Source organism: Carettochelys insculpta, chromosome 2 (genome assembly GCF_033958435.1).
Source record: "Carettochelys insculpta isolate YL-2023 chromosome 2, ASM3395843v1, whole genome shotgun sequence".
Taxonomy (NCBI): domain Eukaryota; kingdom Metazoa; phylum Chordata; order Testudines; family Carettochelyidae; genus Carettochelys; species Carettochelys insculpta.
Window position 1 is genome coordinate 238379197 of NC_134138.1, and position 16810 is coordinate 238396006.

General features: G+C 41.4%; 1 protein-coding gene and 1 pseudogene across 1 annotated transcript in view; one reads left to right on the forward strand and one right to left on the reverse strand.

Annotated features, from left to right (window-relative positions):
• The first annotated feature begins 6333 nt into the window (after positions 1-6333).
• Positions 6334-16168, forward strand: LOC142008319 (ATP-dependent translocase ABCB1-like; annotated as a pseudogene).
• Positions 12630-16810, reverse strand: part of CROT (carnitine O-octanoyltransferase) — an 80346-nt gene continuing 76165 nt past the window's right edge. The window contains exon 18 of the mRNA XM_074984794.1: positions 12630-13442. The gene's annotated coding sequence lies outside the window, so the exon portion shown is untranslated. The remainder of the gene's footprint in view (positions 13443-16810) is intronic.

Sequence of the window (16810 nt, forward strand, 5' to 3'; positions counted from 1 at the left end):
TCGTGGTGTAGCTAGGACCCTGACTAGTCCTGTGGAATGACCTTCCCAGACCAAGCTTAGTGAGCCAATAGCACTGAATCCACTCCTGTAGTTGCCACTTTGGATGCAGTTTTCAATGCCCAGTCTAATCAAGCTAAGACTTGTGTTCACTGATGATTCCTCAGAAGTCAGGTATTTTTCTCCTCCCTGCTGTACAAGTTGTCAGGCAGGTGAGACTATCAGTTTTGTGTCTTTTTTTTAAAGGTGGGGATTGGTTTCTTTTTGCTGTGTAGGCTCAGAGGGGTAGCAGTGTAAGTCTGTATCTTCACAAACCTAAGAAAACAATCATGTAGCAACATAAAGACTAACTACTTTATTTATTAGGTAATCAGCTATTAAATCACCACTCAATCCTCTTTTGTGTAAACTAAATCAGCCCAAATCCCTCAGCCTCTCCTCATAGGTCATGTGCTCCAGCTCCTTAATCATTTTCGTTGCCTTCCACTTCTCCTCCAGCATATCCACATCATTTTCATACTGGGGCGGGGGGCCAAAACTGGATGAAATATTCCAGATGTGACCTCACCAGAGCTGAATAGAGGGGAACAACCACTTCTCTAGATCTGCTCACAATACTTCTCCTAATGCACCCTAATATGCCGTTAGCCTTCCTGGCCACAAGGGCACACTGTTTACTCATATCCAGCCTTTCATCTACCATAATCCCTAGGTCCCTTTCTACTGTACTGCTGCTTAGCCAGTCTGCCCCCAGCCTGTAGCAATGCTTGAGATTTTTCTGTCTCAAGTGCAGGACTCTACACTTCTCTTTGTTGAACCATATCAGATTTCTTTTGTCCCAATCCTGCAATTTATCCAGGTCACTCTGGATTCTGTCTCTGCCCTCCAACATAGCTACCTCTCCCCCTAGCTTGGTGTCATCCACAAACTAGCTGAGGGTGCAATCCATCCCTTCATCCAGGTCATTAATAAAGATGTTGAACAACATTGGCCCCACAACCGAGGGTACTCCACTTGAAACTGACTGCCATCCAGATATTGAGCCATTGACCTCTACCTGCTGGACCCAATCATCAAGCCAGCTTTCTATCCATCTTATAGTCCATGATCCAATCCATACTTGCTCAACTTATGGGCAAGAATGTTGAGGGAGATTGTATCAAAAGCTTTGCTGAAGTCAAGGTATATTACATACACTGACTTTTCCATGTCCACAGAGCCAGTTACCTCATCACAGAAGCTAATCAGTTTGGTCAGGCACAACTTACTATTGGTGAATCCATGTTGACTACTCTTGATCACTTTCACCTCTTCCAAGTGTTCCAAAATGGATTTCTTGAGGATCCCCTCCATTATTTTCTAAGAGATTGAAGTAAGGCTGACTGGTCTATGGTTCCCTGGATTGTCTTCTTTTCCTTTTTTAAAGATGAGCACTACATTTGCCTTTTTCCAGTCATGCGGGATCTCTCCCAATCTTCAAGAGTCTTCAAAGACAATGGCGAAAGGCTCAGCAATGACATCTGCCAATTCCCTCATTAAATCCAGACCCATAGATTTATGTATATCTAGTTTTTCTAGGTAGCTATTTCTTCCCCACCAATGGCTGCCCTCTTCCTTACCATACTGCATTGTCTTGCACTGTAGTGTGGGAGCTGTCCTTGTCAGTGAAGACTGAGGCAAAATAAAATTTGAGTACTTCGGCTTTTCTTACATTATCTGTCACTAAGTTCTCCCTCATCCAGTAACGGCCCCACACCTTCCTTGATAACCCTCTTATTGTTAACATGCCTGTAGAAATTCTTCTTGTTACCCTTCACATCCCTTGCCAGCTCCAATTCCAATTGTGCTTTCGCTTTCTTGATCACTTGTCGGCATTCTCCAGCCATGTAGTTATACTCCTCCTTAGTCAGCTGTGCACATTTCCATTTCTTATAAGCATTCTTTTTGAGTTTAAGCTGACCAAAGATTTCCCTGTTAAGCCAAGCTGGTTGCCTACCATATTTGCACTTCATACTATGCAGAAGGATGGTTTGTTCCTGTGCCTTCAGTAAGACTACTTTAAAATACTGCTAGTTCTCTTGAACTCTTTTCCCTTTCATCTTTGTTTCCCAAGGGATCCTGCCCATCAGTTCTCTCGGGGAGTCGAAGTTTGCTCTTTTGAAATCAAGGGTCTGTAATTTACTGCTCACCTTTCTCCCTTTTGTCAGGATCCTGAAATCTACCTTCTCATGGTCGCTGCAGCCCAGATTGCCACCCACTTCTATTTCTCCTACTAATTCTTCCCTGTTTGTGAGCAGCCAGTCAAGTTGTGCATGGCCCCTGGTCGGTTCCTTCAGCACTTGTACCAAGAAGTTATCTCCAACATTCTCCAAAAAATTCCTAGATTATCTGTGTACTGCTGTATTGGTCTCCCAACAATAGTACAGATTAAAGTCTCCCATGAGAACCAGGGCCTGTGATTTGGAAGCTTCTTGTAGTTGTCTGAAGAAGTTCTCATCTACCTCATCTCCCTGTTCTGGCGGTCTATAGCAGAGACTAACTACATCACCTCTGTTGTTTCCGCCTACAAGCTTAACCCAAAGACACTCAACTGGGTTTTCTCCCTCCTTATACTGGAGCTATCATACTACTCCTTCACATAGAGCGCAACTGCTCCTCTTTTTCTCCCTTGTCTGTCCTTCCTAAACAGTTTATACCTTTCCATGACCATGCTCCAGTTATGTGAATTATCCCACCAAGTCTCCATTATTCCAATCATCTCATACATCTTTGAAAACAAAAAAGCAGTAAAGTAGCACTTTAAAGACTAACAAAATAATTTATTAGGTGAGCTTTTGTGGGACAGACCCACTTCTTCAGACCATAAATATTGAGTCTGTTCTGGCATGGCTATGGTCTGAAGAAGTGGGTTTGTCCCACGATAGCTCACCTAATAAATTATTTTGTTAGTCTTTAAAGTGCTACTTTACTGCTTTTTTGTTTTGATAGTATATACACTAGCACGGCTTTCTCTCTGTTACTAATCATACTTCTTGACTGTGTCAGGGCCTCTAATTCTTCCTGTTTGTTCCCCAGGCTTCTTGCAACTATGTACAAGCACTTTAGAAAAGTGACTGATTGGCCCATTTTCTCCTCTTCACCCACAAAACCTACTTTACTGCTCCCTACTCCTTCTTCACTTACTTCAGGGCTTGTGTCACCATCCCCTCACGAACCTAGTTTAAAGTCCTCCTCACTAGGTTTGCAAGCCTGGCTGCAAAGATGCTCTTTCCTCTCTTTATTAGGTGGATCTCATCTCTTCACAGCAATCCTTGTTCATGAGAGAGAATCCATGGTCAAAGAAACTAAATCCTTCTCTGCAACATCAACTACGCATTTACCTCTGCGATTCGATGCTCCCTACCCCGGCTCTTCCCTTCCACAGGGAGGATGGGCAAAAACACCACTTGTGCTCCATATTTCTTGATCTTTCTTCCTATGATTGCATTATTCACCATGATCTCATCAAGGTCGCTTTTGGCTGTATCATTAGTTCCTATGTGGAGAAGTAGGCAGGTGTAATAGTCTATAGGTTTGATGATTTTTGGCAGGGACTCTGTAACATCCTGGATTCTAGCTCCCAGGAAGCAGCAAATTTGCTGCGATTCTCAGTCTGGATGGCAGATGGATGACTCCGTCCCTCTTTGGAGGGAGTCCCCGACCACCACCACCCGTCTTCTTCTCTTAGCAGTGGTGGTCGTAGAACCCTTATCCCTAGGACTGTGCATCCCATGCCTTAGAAACCATTGGGTCTCCTTCTTATCCATTCCCTGTGAGGTATCAGCTCCAGCTATCTCCACCGTATCACCTGTGCAGAGAGGCTGAAAGCAGTTACTTAAGTGCTTTGGAATTGGAGAGACCTGAACTGGTTTTCTGCAACTGGAGGTAGCATGTTTCCAGTTCAAGTCCTTGTTTTGAACTGCCAACAGGTCTAGTCATGGAAGTAAGAGTGGTCATTACATTAACAAATGTAAAAATATCGTGGAAAGAATGCTAACAAGTCTGCTCCAGTCTGGTCCGAGCAATATCCATCTTGGGGGGGGTCATGTCATGAAGGATACAATTCCCAAATGACAGAGTCCTTTTTCTTCCTCTCATCCTTTACCTTTTGCCTCAGTAGCTGCCCTTCCTTTCTTTCCTTCTTTGAATCTAGACATGGTGCACCTGTATAAAAAATATGAAAACTTCTAGACTAAATTAGAAGCTATTCATGGGTATATCAATGTTCTTGTAATGTATTTTTGCTATATCTGATTGTTATTTCTTTGCTAAAATGTCTGCACTTGGAAGATTATTGCGAGACACAGTAAAAAAAGAAATATAGTATGGTATTTTATTTTAAATTTCCAATATATTATTTTTCTTGCAGGTATAATAAATGTTTAGAAGATGCCAAAAACACTAGAAATAATAAGGCTGTTACAGTTGGCATTTCTATGAGTATTGCTTTCTTCCTGATATGTGCGTCATATGCACTGGCATTTTGTTATGGAGCCACTTTGGTGCTATCTGAAGATTATAGCATTGGAAAAGTCCATATGGCGAGTGCAGCTCTGTAGATAAACAATTTTAATTAAAAATACTAATAAAATTTTGGAAACTTGTTTGGATTTAAACTCAACTGACTTAAATGGGAGTACATATGCTGTACATCGATGCTGAATTTGGCCTGCTGAGCCTCATTTTTCATCCGTGCCAAATAAAACAAGATGTACTTACCAATTTACCACCATGTGGGCATTGAATATCTCACAGGAGTGGTAGCAACGTAATAATCCTTTTATTTGTAATTCAGTAGTTTTAAATCAGACCAGGTCAGTAATGTTGTTTTCATTTGTTATTGCTGGGTAACCATGGGAGTCAGAGGCCCGTACCACATGACAGGGGTATAACCTTCTGTAACTATCACCAATATCCTGTGGGAGGAGCTAAAATGAGAACCAGTCTCTTAATAGCACTTCTGTTATGTATGTCGTAACTTTATTACTGCCCATTAATGTCAAGTCAGTGCCTGATAGGCAGATATTCACATTATTAAAATTAGCATCTTAGTAGGTATTTTATCTGGTACCTTACTGGAGGTCTGAGTATAGAAGGGCTGAGAATTCAATGAAGCTGGAGACTAACCTATCCTCTCACTTTGAGGTTGGGATTGGGGCCTGAATTAAAGAATTTGGGAGCCATGTGTACTATGGGAATTGGGTTCCTCATCTCTTCTATGAACTGGACAGCAAACCCTTCTACATATTCCCCAGAATGCTCTCCCTGTTCCTCACTTACCCCAATAACCATTCACAAGCTTCTACTTATCCTAACCACCACCACACATATCCCTGCAGCCCCTAAATGCTCACTCCCACCAGCCACAACTCCAAACGTCTTTCTTTCACCGCAACAGCAGTTCACAACCTTTCAGCCTCCACACTTCTCAGTTACTGCAGACCCCATTTTATTTGAAAATATTTGTTTTGGTCAAAAAGCCAGTTAATAGCTAAAATATTTTAGCACTAAAGGCCTCAGTCCCTAGCAGTAGGTTGTCCTGTTTGTTGTATGTAGCTTTTGTTTGCATATGTCTGTAGGAAGGTTAACCCAGCCCTTCAAGCCATCTCTAGACTGTCCCAAGTGTCAGCACCAGAGTCCAAGCAACATCCATGTTGGGGTCATCTCATGCAGGGATATGATTCCCAAAGGTCTGAATCCTTTTTCCTCCTCTCATCCTTTACCTTTTGCCTCAGTAGTTGCCCTTCCCTTCTTTCCTTCTTTGAATCTATACATGGGGCACCTGTATAGCTAACATGAAAACTTCTAGACCAAAATTAGAGGGGTAGCCGTGTTAGTCTGGATCTGCAAAAGCAACGAGGGGTCCTGTGGCACCTTATAGACTAACAGAAATGTACGAGCATAAGCTTTCGTGGGCAAAGACCCACCTCGTCCTGTCTCTGCCCATGAAAGCTTATGCTCGTACATTTTTGTTAGTCTATAAGGTGCCACAGGACCTCTCGTTGCTTTTGTAGACCAAAATTAGTAGCTATGCATGACTATAGATATCCTATTATGGTTTGTGTCAGGGTGTGGCAAGGAAAGAAAATACAAGAGGGAAAAACAGGACTGTCTTGACCTGGCAATCAACCAGAGTGGGAACAGCTGCGGAGGAGGCTGCCGTAAATCAACTAGGGCCAGCTGGTCCCACTTATGGCTACCTGTTAAAAACCCTTCCCAAGGAGGGAGAAAAGGAAAAGGAAAAAAGTTTAAGAGAAGCAGAAGAGAATTTGAGGAACTCTGAAGACAGCTGAGGGGATGAGGAACCTCAGCAGTGAGGATGTGGACTTCCTAGCCCAGGTAACCCCCACGATCAACTGCAGGCTGGAAAGAACTGGTCAACCAGCCAGTGCAGACCAAGAAGGAGGACTCACTGCTGCTGCAACCTGGAAATGGTACTGAGGTAAGGGACTCATCTGGGGAAGTGGCCCAGGGAAAAGAGTTGTGGCATTATGGTCTAAGGGAGTCAGTCCTCCCCAGTAGCAGCCACAGAGGGTCCCTGGACCAGAACCTGAAATGAGCAGGTGGGAAGCAGGTTCCCCCCAGGACCACCCTTCCCCCCCCAGTGAGGGCAACTGGGCCCTTATAATGGGACCAGTGGACTGAAGAAAGGCCTGGAGCCCAGGAGCTAGACAGACCATACCAAAAGGTTCATGATCGGATACACCTGTAACATTCTTTTCTTCATTCTTTTTCCTTCAGGTCTTTTTTGTTGTAGTAATCCGAAGACTTAGTCTTGGACAGACAGCACCAAGTATGGAGGCATTTGCTAATGCTAGGGGAGCTGCCTATGCAATTTTTAATATCATAGACAGTGTAAGTGTCTTTGCTATGACTAACATATGAAAACATGGATTAATATTTTTTCAAGTTATGACTCGTTTTGGGCCTGTGCTTAGCAAGCAGAAACAACTGAGAATGCACTTTGCTATAATGTAAATGTCCAACTAGCTGACATGGTATAGTAAGGAGGTATTAATGTGTTTAAATAGCAAAAATGTGCATCCTTGAATAAAACTAGGAGTGCAGATTTGTGCCTGCAGTTATTTCTGCTCACAACACTGCCAGGTCAAACAGGAGGCCAGCTTAAAACTGAACAGAAAATCAAACATAAGACCTGATGCAAATTGCATAATCAACTATATATTTATTGAGAGCCCTAACAAAAAAGGGGGATAAAAACAATACTGGACTTTGCAAATCTAAGCTTAGTTTTTGTAAGATTGCATATTTTAGCTATTCATAATTTAAAAATCTGAATTTATTCCTGATTTATTTCCAGTGACTGGACTGTTTAACATCTACCTTTATGTCCAAAATGTGACATAGTTTGTTTTCTTATAAACAGGTAGGTATGTAGCTATATAATGACACCACAGGAGGCGAATTTAGTCAGTCCGTTGCTCTTTCTCCACAAAACTATTTTTTTCTAAAATATGCAACCATTGCTGCACCAGTGTTAGGAATGATTGGAACACTAGCGAAGGCACACTGTACATTCTTACAGATGTTTTTGTAACCGAAGATTTCACACCTGCTTGGGGTCCAGTTAGGAGTAAAGGTAGTTAAAAACTGGATCGTTGGTCTACCTTAATGCTTCTGCTATTGTTACTGTCAGTGAAGCTGCACTAGTGATGGTGCAATTGTGAGCATTTTCTCAAAAAGTACAACAGGCAAAGCCTATGGGCTAGGTTCTGTAAGCCTTCAAAACTTGGGATGCCTGCTGACTTCATTTACAAGTCAATGGAAGTTCCATGGACTGACAGCTTGCAAAATTGAGGCTCAGGAAGATAAACTGTGATATTCAGAATAATCAATGATACAGATGGTCTTCTCCAATGTCCTTGGAAGACTTCCATTAGTGGTGGGGTTATGAGACAGGGAACAAAGGAAAGATGGCGAAAGAAAGTTTATTTTGAGAATTAGAATTTTTTTACATTAATACAATCAATATATATGCTATGTTACAGTATTTTAGTGAAACTGGATGGTTCAAGAGAGCTATAGTAGGATATAGAGCCTTTCCTTTCTAGGTAATCACAGCTGTGACCACAAATTAATTCAATCTAGCTGGTTACTGGTTTATGCAAAATGCATTTCATTGTTGGTCTAGTGTTCCCTTCCCCTACCACCAACACAAAGCTAACTACTATGATTGGCTCTGATTGCTATTCCTGTTGACACTCAACAAGCAATCCAAGGATATTAAAAGCTTGGAGACTGAGTTACCCTTTGATGTCTAGAGGTGATCCATTCAGGTCAGGGAAAGCCTGGAGAGCTACCCAGTGGATATATAGAGGAACTCATCTCCAAAGCTATCTACTAAAGTTAAACAAAAATTTTTATTTGTTCTTTTTAAGTACTTTTCCACTTACTGCATATGTAGCTAAGGAGCAGGGTAATAAAGAGATAATACTGATGATATGGAGTGGAAGCCTGACCTGATGGCATAATTGTTGATTTCACCCAAGCAACCAAAAATTACTCTTTAAATCACTGAATATTTTTGTTGCATTCTAAGATTTTTAGCAGCTGGCACAACATAAAGGGAATGTCATTAAGAAACATGATCAAATTTACTCCTTTTTTTTTTTTTTTCTTCCTTTTCATTTCTACTTGTCATTTTGTTCTTGCATTGATAGTTTTTCAGAGGCTGGCTACAAACTGAACTCCATTAGTGGGAATTTGGAATTCCATAATGTTTTCTTCAGTTATCCATCGAGGTAAGATGTACAGGCTCTGAAAGTGAAGATGACTTGCATTTCAAATTAAAGACTAAACTAGAGCATTTTGTCAACAAAACCTGGGGTGTATCCAGATTCAAAGGCATTCTATCAACAGTAAGTCAACAGAACACAGCACTTTTATCATCAGCCATACCCCACTCACCATGAGGAAGAATGCCTCTCTCAACAGAGCTCTGCCAACAAAACACAGGTCTGGACGTTCTGGGGGGCCTTCTGTCAACAGAAAAGGCTTCCAGGACACCAAACAATCCTGTCTGCGGTGGTTCTGGGTGGCTCTCTCTATTTTAGAGCAACTGGGCAGTCCAGCCGCCCTTTGTCAACAAAGTGGATCGCTCTTTTGATCCACCCTGCAGTCTGGCCATGATCTGTTGACAGATGTTTTGTCACAAGATTTCTTCCAATAAAAGCTTCTGTTGACAAACCCCTCTAGTCTAGACAGATCCTTCGTGACAGGAAAGCGTCACAACAAAAACAACTTTCTATTTTCCGAAAGGGCTTGCTACTCTCCTGGACTGGACTCCCGATTTTCAAAAGCTAGAGTTAGCAAAATTGTACTACTAACTTGTGTGAAAACCACAGATTGCCTTGTCTTCACTAGGATTTTTCCTCGGATTGGCTAATTTAAGAAATCACTTAGTTTTTTCGGGGTGGATTTACACAAAATGGTCTGTTGCAATAGTAAACTTATTCCTATGTTAAATAATTTCTCTTGCTATAAATACATTATTTTAGCCCAGTAAGAAAGATGGTATAATAATGCCAAAATGTCCACAGCACAAGTCAGTTAACAGATGAGCAGAACAATAAAAGTCTCAGAGGGGTATCTGCGTTAGTTTGCAACTTCAAAAACAACAAGCAGTTGTGTGGCACCATAGAGAATAACAAATTTATTAGGTCATGAATTGTTGTGGGTAAAACCCACTTCATCAGATGGGTTGGAGTAGAAATAACGGAATCCAGGGTATAAAGAGCAGAAAAAAAGGAAGGCAAAGGAAGTTACCTATTATTAGTCAGACCACTTAGTGAAGCAAATTAAGTTGGATGTGTCTCATTCACAGCATGTGATGTAGAATTGAGAACATCAAAGGCAGGGAAATTGACCTTGTAATAGATTAGCCAGTTAAGAGCTTTATTTAACACTGTTAGTGGTGTTACATTTGAAACTCAATTCCAAGTGAATTGGTTTTTGCTGTTCTATATGGATACTGTTATTTCCACTGCAGCCCACCTGATGAAGTGGATTTTACCCACAAAAGTTCATGACCTAGTAAGTTTGTCAGGCCTTAAAGTGCCATAGGACTACTTGTAATTTTAGAAACAATGAAGTCATGGATGAGGCTCAGACAATTTAATAGAACTAGCAGTTTGTTGCATACACAATCCAAATGTGCTTTGAGACAGGAATGGATGATTTTGTTGACGTTCTCACAAAATCTGTGGACTTTACCTTGTTAGATGTATGTGGAAGAAGCCTGAATAATTTTGAGGATATCTTTAAGAGCTTTCTGCAGTATTTAATTGCTTGATTTTTCTATTTTGAAGGCAGTTAACTATCCCTCAAAGGGAATCTGCCTGCTGTTTTTAGGCAGAGTGGGAAGCAGAGATAAGAAAGGTTTAAATTAGCCAGTAATACTGATAAGAAAAATAAACTTTTGCATACCAGTCTCTCAGGAGCCCAAATAAAATCAGCTGTGGCACAGTCCAGCTCCCTTTGAAATCAGTGAAAACTTCATGGTGACTTTACTGGAATCTGGTTCAGGCCCCAGAGTCTAAGGTTTATATCAGCATACATACTAATATCAGTGATTTGGGGGTTTTCCCTTCTATTCCATTGATCATCCCATTAAAACTATATCCTACAGTTGCAAAGTACAGCATGAATAAGAACAAAGTAAAAACTTCTGAGTAGCATGGAGAAAGCTGGTGAGTGTAAGGCCAGGTTTATTTACACTACAGAATTTTTTTTGGCATACCTGCATCAGTCATAGGTGTTTAAAAAGTATGATCCCTACTAACATAGCCATGCCAGGAAAAATCTGTAGTTTAGATGCAATTATAGTATCTATACTGCACTTGCCTTAATACAGCTTGTTTCTAACATGAAACATGATTTTACCATATTGATACAAAGTGCAGGTGTTTCCAGCCTAGGAGCACTTTGCTATTGTGGTATACCAGCTAAGAACTCCTGAAACAGAATCACTGCCTAAAATTGCAGTAATACTCCATTACATGACTACCAAGTTCTCTCTTCCCACCAAGAACAATAAGGCCAAAGAGGAGAGTGTCTAGAAAAGCACTTTGTAAGGAAGATGAATCTCAGATATTCTCTCCTAGGCTGCACCTTTTATATCTTGCACAGTTGTGAATAAAGCAGCAGCATGCAGGATTTTTATGTCTATGGAGGACAGAGGGTCTGATCCAAAGCCCACTGAAGACAATAGGAATCTTTCCATTCATTGCTTTGGATCAGGCTTCTAGTTGTTAACCTTCTAACGAGTGCCATCCTCCATGTGCAATTGATCTTTTGAATGTAAGAGGAATGCAAATGAGGAAATCAAAAATGCAATTGAGGTGCATGTTTGATACTCATTTGCATATCATTTCAAAAGAGCTTCATTTGAAAGAAGAAAGCCAGTGTAGACACTGCTCTTTCGAAAGTAAACCCCATCTTCGAAAGGGAAGAAGGATTCTTTCAAAGATGGGTTTACTTTTGAAAGAGCAGCAGCTACAGTGGCTTTCTTCTTTCGAAAGAAGCTTTTTTGAAATTAGGATATGCAAATGAGGTATTAAATGTGAATTTATACCTCATTTGCATGCCTCTTTTGAAAGAGGAAGATCTTGTGTAGCCTTGTGATGTAGATTAGTGGTTTAGTTTACGGTATGTAGACTATTTCAGTACAGATGAACATGGCCCTTGATTGAGCTGAGAGGTGACTACATAAATTCTAGCAGTTTGACGTTCTTTAACTTAGTAGCAAAATGATTGACTACAGTAGTTTGCAATTATTACTGCAACAAGAGTCCCCTTGCCTATTCCCAAATTTGTCTGAAACAAGACACATACTGGTTAAAGCACATTTTATGGGAAATATCTACTCCCACCCTATGTCTCTCTTCTTAATCCATGAGCAAGAAACATCCCAATTTACATTAATTCTGTGACTGAAATCAATGGGAGTTGGGCACAGCTCTGACGTACTGAAGTAGCCTCCATTGTAGAGTGACTGTGAACTGACTTAAGTTGATTTAGTATGAGGGACATTTTATATGATCACTGATATTAGTGTGGAAACAAAATTTGTTCAAATACAATATATCTTCATTAAGTAATGGCAGTTTCTGTTAAACTGAATTACTTCCTTCTTATGGTATTACAGTGGAGCCCTCTTATAATTGTTATTAGCTTCTATTTCTCTCCCGCCCCCCGCCACATCCCCCCACCAAAAAAAGTCACTTACATTGTTTTTCAGTGTAATGTGGAAATGCCTAAGTGACCGATTTTCAGCTCTCCATCTCAGGTTTCCAAGAGCTGTCTTCCTGAAATTGGGTAGGTAATGCTGACTTCAGTTTAGGCCACACACAGGAAATTGAACACAAGTAAGGAGGCTTTTGCATCACAATCAAACATGTTTTGCAATGTCTGATTCACCAAATAGAGGTTCTACTGCAAAGCATTCACCCTCTAGCTTACAAGGTAAAGCGATCATTAAAAGGGCATGGCTAATAAATGAGGGTGCTGCTACAAAAAAAAAAGACAATATAGTACATATATATGGCAATGTTTTAATAGAAAATATAAAGGAAGCCATTATCTCAAAAGCAACTATACTATGCAATGTACTGACACTGAACCAAGTTTTGTGGAAAATTTGGAGAAGTTCCACTGAAGTCACAGGGCTGTTTCCAGATGTGTATGGAGAAAAAAGATCAGAAATTGTCCCATTTTATTTTTGCTGAGTTTATTACAATATTCTTATGTAGGTGTTGAAAGACTTAAATCTGAAGGTCAATTGTGGCCAGACCATAGAACTGTTCAACTGATCCAGAGATTTTACAATTCAGAAAAAGGCAGGGTAAGACGCCTGAACTGAACAGGATGCTTAATACATCAAATTACTGTAAAGCTTAGCAGTGATCTGACTTGACTCCTTTAGCAGTGTGGAGTTCAGATGGAAAAATACCTAAATAATACAGGTAGTCTTGGTGACTTTTGTATCTATGATTGGGACACTTATATCCCTGTTTTAATTGTTTTTACATTTAGATTACTATTGATGGGCAGGATATTAAGACTCTAAATTTAAGACCTCTAAGGGAATTTATTGGTGTGGTGAATCAGGAACCTGTGCTATTCACTACTACTATTGCAGAAAACATCCGCTATGGCCATGAAGATGTCACTATGGAATAGTGAGAAAGCTGTCAAGGAAGCCAGTGCTTATGACTTTATGATGAAGCTGCCTGATGTAAGCAAGTCAATTCTCCTGTCGAATTCTTCTCTCTCAAATCTCCTAATATCACATAGTTCCTTAAGAGACGTTTCCATAACTCAGAAGTTAGAGGTCGCTCAATCCATAATTGCTAATTCCAAACTTTCCAGGGGGTTTTCTCATGTTCCTAAAAAGATCATAGAATCAGAGTATTTTAAATCTGCAAGTCATAGTTTGGTGAGCACTATGCAGAGATGAGTTAGACCAGTGGCTCCAGGCCTGCCGATGTGGGGGGGGGCAGTAAAAGGTGCAATTCCATTTGGGCTTGGTGGATTTAAGGGGGCCCAGCGCTTCCACTGCCTAGGTCCTTTTAAATAGCACTGCTGTAGCAGTGTGATTGGTGGGCTGGGTGGCAAAGAAGGGAAGGAGCCAAGCTGGGCACAGGACTGATGGGAGGGAGAGATGTGCAGGAGTAATATGGGTGGCAGAGAGTGGAAGGAGCATGGGAGGGGCAGCTTCATGCCAGTTGGTGTGGGGTTGTGACTCACCAGGGGGGGGGGTCCTCTGAGTGGTAGTGCTCAGGGTTTCCCTAGGCAAGGGGCATCATGTGGCTTTGTCCAGTGAGTGGGAGAGGGGTCCCATTGAATGTTGTGTCCTGGGGCATGGAAGTCCTGTGTGCAGGCCTAAGTGGTTCTCAAACTGTGGGTCAGCACCACATTTTAATGAGGGTCACCAAGCCTGGCTGCAACTTGCTAGGACCTAGGGCCGAAGCCTGAGCTTCACCAACCAGGGCTGAAAACAAAGGTCAAGAGCTTCAGCTTTGGGCGTCCAGGCTCAGTTTACAAGCTCCTTGTCTGGGGCTGATTCCCTAGAACTTCAGCTATGTCATACCAGCCTTCCTCCTCTGCCCAGAATGGCAGGGCTTGGAGAGGCTCAGAATCCTGCAAATATAAAAAATAAGACAAAAATCACGAGTTGCATATGCTCCAGTCTCCTTGACTGAGCTTTGGCAAAAGGGAAGGATTTTGTGGTCAGTGCAGACTGAGCACATCTCTGTCTTTTCACTGCTTTTTGTTCGCATTGCACGCTAAATTAAAGGTGTCACTGAGAGATGTGGAAACTTATCTTAATACCTTTGCAGAAGTTTGAAACCATGGTTGGAGAAAGGGGCACAGCTGAGTGGCGGTCAAAAACAGAGAACAGCTATTACATGAGCTTTGGTTGGCAATCCTAAGAGTATTCTGGTTGATGAAGCAACTTCAGCTTTGGACACTGAAAATGAATCAGTTGTATAGACAGCACTGGACAAAGTATGTATAACTTTAAAACAAAAATTGTGAACTTAGGCCAAGTCTTTAAGCATCTCGTATTTTGTGTAAGAATGTGTCAGCTAAACTTTCTGAGGTAAATTTTAATTTATATTTACTTTGCCATTGATTTGAAGGTAAACTGCAATGCTTTTAAAAATAAACACAGTAGAATAAACTTTTTTGAAATTTCAATTCACCAGCAATATATTTAGCTAAATAGCTTCACTATGGATTAAATTTACTTAATCATTTGGGCACTTTTGAAAATTTAACCCTAATTGTTTAAGGCAACTGGCTACATGGATCTTTGTTTATCCTTGAGTTGTCTTTTCCCATCCTTTCTTGGTTGCATTATGTGAGTATGATATGATCTTATGGATCAGCATGGCTGTATGTACAGCACTTCATTCAGAAATAGCATTCCATCAGCCTCTGCCTGGTCTTTCTGGTGAGGCAGGGTGGACTGGGGTTGTGTCTATACTCATCCAGAAGGTTGACAGCTCATACACAATTTTAGGTACACCAATTGTGTATCTAAAATCTACTCTTCAGCCATCGACTTCCATGCCTGTCTTTACAACAGAAGGTCAATGGGAGAACTTGTCCCATCAACCTTCCTTAATCCTTGTGGCTTGCAAGGAGTTCCAGGAAGTTCAAACCTGAGTAGTTGATCTTCTGGGTAAGTGGAGACATAGGCTGGGAAATGTCTTTATAGGTGATAATTTAAACCATTTATATAATTAAATGTACACACACCCAGTCCTTTAGCAGTCACATCATGTGCTTTTTTGGCAATAATATGAAAGACAGGATAATATCGCATGCCTTTTTTGGCACATATATCAGTGTTTCCTGGTCTATCCAGACATCTGGCACTCATCTTTGAGACAATGAAGATTATTCAGAGAAAGAAATGCTGCTTTGTGACACATTGGGTAGAGGAAGCATTATAATTTACTGCTGAAAGATTTGCCATGAGACAGGCGTTTGTGAAATAAATGTATTAACAAATTGCATCTCCATTAATTTGCTACATGATTAAATTGGGTTGAGGGATGTTTATCAGGATTATGTGCACTCCCTAAGTTTGTCATGCTCTTTATATGCATTGTTTACCTTTGTGAGTCAGGTTATCTCCCAGTGCTGCTCCGGCAGCAAGTAGCTCTGCTCCACACCAGCAGTGCAGGGCTGAGCCCCTTTGAAATTTAGAATCTTTTACCCAAATTCCTCAATGTTCACATTGTCTCTCTCCTCAATAAAGCCCTTTCCCAGAACCCAAGGTCTCTACTTTTCTTCCATCTTGGAACACCACCTAGCAGCAGTTCTAGACTTCAGAAGAGAGGAGGGGAAACTCTAATGGGTTGATGGAGGCACATTGTTTGTTTTGGAGAGCACTGAGTTGTCCAAACTGACGCTGGATCCCCACAGACCTCAACAGTGGGCCTTCCATTAGTATGCCTGATTGATTGCACATTTTTGGATTATTTGTAGAGGCTGCTCTGGGTCCAGCACCCTGGGCTTCCAGAGTCTTTGGCTCCTGGGCAGTCCTGCCATGTGATGGCTTCCATGCTCCCTCCTATGGAATTGAGAGCTTAGTAGTGCAAAAAAGCTCTAGGAGATCTAATGTATTCAGGGTCTCAGAATCGGAGTCTGGGCTTCCAGAGCCACAGCAAGGAGCCTGGAAACACTTTGGGCTCTCAAAACTTCCAGTCTCATGGCTGTGGAACAGGTCCTAGAACACTGGGAGAGCCCCGCCATGCAGACTGCCTGGGGCAAGGTATTGCAAGACCCTCAGCAAGCTTGCTGCTCTGCTCCAAACTTAGGTGTAGAGCAGGGTGGCTGACTCATCCTTCCTATCCCCCTCAAAGATCTACTCAATTTCTAGCCCCTGCTCTTGCAGAGGGAACAATCTGGCTTTTTTATAAGTAGGGTCGCTAACATGCGTTTCTTCTCTTAGGCTTTGGTTCTAACTGAAAGGAGTCCTCTTAGATTCCTTGAAATTGTCAAAGTTACCAATGTCATATTATTTTCTCATAAAGGCTACGTCTACACTAGCACAAATCTTCAAAATCGCTATGCAAATGGCCATTTTGAAGATTACTAATGAGGTGCTGAAATGCATATTCAGCGCCTCATTAGCATGCCGCCAGCTGCGGCTCTTTGAAATTGCCGCTTTTTGCTGCTGCCCAGCTCGTCCAAACAGGGATCCTTGGCTATTTCAAAGATTTGTGCTAGTGTAGATACG